This window comes from Protobothrops mucrosquamatus, unplaced genomic scaffold, assembly GCF_001527695.2.
Source record: "Protobothrops mucrosquamatus isolate PMUCROS unplaced genomic scaffold, P.Mucros_1.0 scaffold_306, whole genome shotgun sequence".
NCBI lineage: Eukaryota > Metazoa > Chordata > Lepidosauria > Squamata > Viperidae > Protobothrops > Protobothrops mucrosquamatus.
Window position 1 is genome coordinate 1281577 of NW_015386382.1, and position 4137 is coordinate 1285713.

The following is a 4137-nucleotide window of genomic DNA, read 5'->3' on the forward strand; positions in this document are numbered from 1 at the left end:
GGTTATTCCAGCTTGCAGGACTGGCCTAGGGGAAAATTTTTAATGGGGGTTTTAAAGTAATTTTAAATTAACTAGACCAATTATTAATATTTGTTTTTAATTATGTTTTAATCTGTAGTTTTGGGATTTGCATTTTTATCTGGTTGTTAGCCGCCCTGAGTCCGCAAGGAGAAGGGCGGGATATAAATATAAACAATAACAATAATAACAAATAAACAATAATGTTTTGATTCATTGCTTAAAATAGACATTTTTTCAGTGAAATTCACAATGTAATCCTATAGATAACTAGAGAACGTTTCATTAAGTTTAAAGGAACTTTCTCCTAAATTAAGATATAAGGTTGCACATTGGTTAGTCATCCTATTGAAATAATAATAGCAGGCTCCAGATTGTCAACAAATTATGAGTTTGCTTTTGATTATATAGTCATATGTTGTTTGTTCACTGTTACTATTACTACACTCCCCCTCCTCCCTAATCCTGCTGTTCTGTGTATTGTGGCAGCAGAGGCAGGTGGGATGAGTGAAGAATGCCAGAAATGTATGTCAAGAGAATATAATCCTAACAGGGTCCTCTAAGGCATGGTGGTCATCACAGCTGCCTGCTAAAACAAGCAGACCTCTCTATTGGGCAAATAGAGGAAGATGCTAGAAGCAGATGATCAATTTAGTGACATCATTTCACACTGGCAGGAAAAGGCAATTATCAAACTACTTGTGCATTTCATCAAAAAACCATAAGAGTAAACATTATAATGTGAAAGACAATATAGTGCTGAAAGATGGCCCCCTCAGGTCAAATGGCACTCAACACACTATTGAGGAAGAGCTGTGGATCTTTCAGGGTACTAATGACTAAATTAAAGCCTTCAGGACGCTTCCATGGAAGAGAAGAAAATCTGAAGCTATAGAGATAGAATTACAATGGGAGCATAAAATGTAAGAAGCATAAACATAGAAAAGCTCCACACAGTGAAGAATCAAATGAATCGCTTACACATTGACATTTTATGCATCAGCAAATCAACACTTTCAGTCAGGAGACTATACCACAGCTAATCCTTGTTTAGCAACTGACTTCTTTAGCAACTCTTTCAAATTACCACACTGATGAAAAATTAACTTTGGACAGTCCTTGCATTTACAATCTTTGCAGGTAATGTTCAAGTTCCAGGTTAAGCTAAAGTGGAAGCAGAAAGCCAACCAGTTTCCATGATATGATCTTGACCATATACCCAACATTTTCAAGAAGAACATTAGGAATCACTTTGAAGTCCTGCATCTCACCAATAAGGAACCATAGGAATTGTGGAATGAATTTGAAGATGTTGTTAAGAATGAATGTGAAAAGAAACTGCCAAAGACAAAGAAACAAAAGAAGAAGGAAAGAAGAAAGAAAAAGAAAAGAAAGGAATCAAGCCAGTTGTCAGAATAAACAATGGAAATTGCCAAAAAGAGAAGAGAAGCTCAAACCAAGATAGACAAAGATCTCAGGAAGAAACTTAACAAAGAGTTTCAGAAAACTATTAGAAGAGACAAGAAGCTATATTGCAACAATATCTATAACAGTGGTTCTCAACCTTTTTAATGCCGCAACCCCCAACCGGTCGTAAGTCGAGGACTAAACCGGTCGTAAATCAAGGACTAAACCAGTCGTAAGTCGAGGACTACCCAACCGGTCATAAGTCGAGGACTTTCCCTGCCCGGGAGTGCCGCGCATGCGTGGTTCCGCCCCCTGCGCCGGCCGAGGCGTAGCTGGCAAGCGGCAGAGACGGAGCAGGCCGACCACCAGCTGGCCCAGCCCAAGGGAAGTAAGGCACCCGCCAGAAAAGGGGAAAAAAATGGCAGACAGCCTTGCTTGGCGACCCCTGTGAAATGGTCGATCGACCCCAAATGGGGTCGCGACCCATAGGTTGAGAACCACTGATCTATAAAGACACTGTGTAAACAGGCATGAAAAAACAAGGAAAGCCTTCCCCCAAAAATCTCTGAATTTAAGAGTTTCCAACTTGAAATGGTGTGATAAAAGACACCAATGGACAGACAGTAACTGATTCCAAAAAGGTCAAACAAAAATAGGAGTATATTGAGATTCTGTACAATATAGATGTCAACATCCAAGATACTGAAGAAGATATTCTGTACTTACAAGACCCTCTCATATTAGAAGATGATGTTAAATCAGCACTCTCCTCATCATCATTTGGAAGGCTATGGGAATTAATGGAATATTTATAGAATTGTGGCAAGCAACAGAAAAAGATGCGGTAAAGGTTCCAACCAAACTACACTAGCAAATCTAGACAACAACATAGAGGTTAACAGATTGGCAGAGGTCAGTCTTTATATCAGTAAGAAAGAAATGTGCAAAATATTATAAATATTCCTTAACTTTACATCCTAACAAAACAATGCTTACATGGAAGAGGAGATGCCACATGCTCAATCTGGTTTTAGAAAAGGCTGAGGAATATAAGACATTACTGGATAATTGAGAAAGTCAAAGAATATCAACAAGAAGTCAGTATGAGTTTATATTTAATTTATGAGATTATAGAAAGGCCTTTCATTGTGCTGATCATGTCCAACTGCTGAATCTGTTTAAAAACTCTGAAAGATCCTATTGCCCTCATGCAAAAACTATAGAAAGATCAGGAAGCCACAGTGTTGGCACACAAGCTTCAGATTGGCAAAAGAGAGAGAAGGATGTGCACTCGCCCCTTATTTATGCAACTTATATGTTAAATACATATTAAGGGACACTAGATTGGAAGAAGCTGAACATGAGTTAAAAGTGGAGGAATATCTGCATGATGCTGATGACACTATTTTGATAACTGAAAATGCAAATGATCTGCAAGTTCCAATAATGAAATAAAGGAATACAGTGAAAACAGGGGATTAAGATTATATATACAGATGGCCAAACTAATGACAACCGGTGCAATTAATAAGAAAGCTGCTGAAATGGTGGGATAACTTATGCCTCAGAGTAGCGCTTAGTAGAATAGAAATGAAGGCTTGGAAATGATATTCAGATGCTATTCTATATATACATACTTTTAGGTACTCTATACTACATAATCAGAATTGTGCAGGAAATATATTTTTCTCTATGACATTATATGAATCTGAAAATTGAACTTTGAAAATCCAAGACAGGAAGATTTCTGACAACTTTGATATTGGGAAATACTTTTGAGAACCCCACAGATAGCCAAGACAACAAACAAATGAATCATTGAACAAATCAATTCCACAGTTCTCACTCAGGGCACAAATGAACAGGTTCAAATTGTCATATTTTTGAACATATTGTGCAAAGATCAAGCTCTTGGGAGAAGTCTATAATCTTGAGTCAATTGGAAGGAAAGAAAGAAAACGATAACCAAGGTGAATAGACTCAATCACAATGGAAATGAATGGCAATGGATTAAGTTGGGGACAGGTCATCCTGGAGAAAATAAATCACTATTACTGCTACTGCTATAATTTTATAAAAATAAAATAAAGAATATCACGGTTAACTTGATTTTTATTCAATTGTCAGCATGGAAATTTTTTTAAACAAAAATCTTAATTGAAATAGAAAGTTCTTTAGATATTTCTTAAACAAACAGTCCCTGTATACCTATGATAAGAGAGCCCAAATCCAGCCACCCATGCTAAATAGCACTGGTTCTAACTAAATGAATGTTTTTATCATTCAGGTATTGTAAATGTTTTTATATATTCCATACAAGATTCCCTTTCAGCTGAATAAATTAAAATATTAATTGGTTTTGAGTTGTTCATTCATAGATATATGTTCATTTTCATTTCTGGATTATACTATTGATTTAACAACCCAGTAAAAATATGAAATTGACTGAGAAGGGTGAAGCAGAAAAGTCCCTTTTATGCCAATCATGTGATGTGGTGTGATAATAAACTACAGAAGGATCTCATGTTTTGTGGAATTTTTGTTGCTCTATCTTTACAAAATTCTAAAGATAAATATGGCTTTAAATACTTTACACTTTAAAAAAAGATATTCAAATATTTTTAGAGATCATCTAAGACAAAAACATGGTCAAATTTCTTGTCCTGTTAAGACAAACAATGAACAGCTTTTTAACTACAAGACCTTGAAGCA

At 36.1% G+C, this 4137-nt stretch overlaps 1 protein-coding gene across 1 annotated transcript in view; it reads right to left on the reverse strand.

The window, feature by feature from the left end:
* ITK (IL2 inducible T cell kinase) overlaps positions 1–4137 on the reverse strand; it is a gene marked incomplete at its 5' end in the record, with an annotated part of 21526 nt that overhangs the window by 1942 nt on the left and 15447 nt on the right. The window lies entirely within an intron of this gene.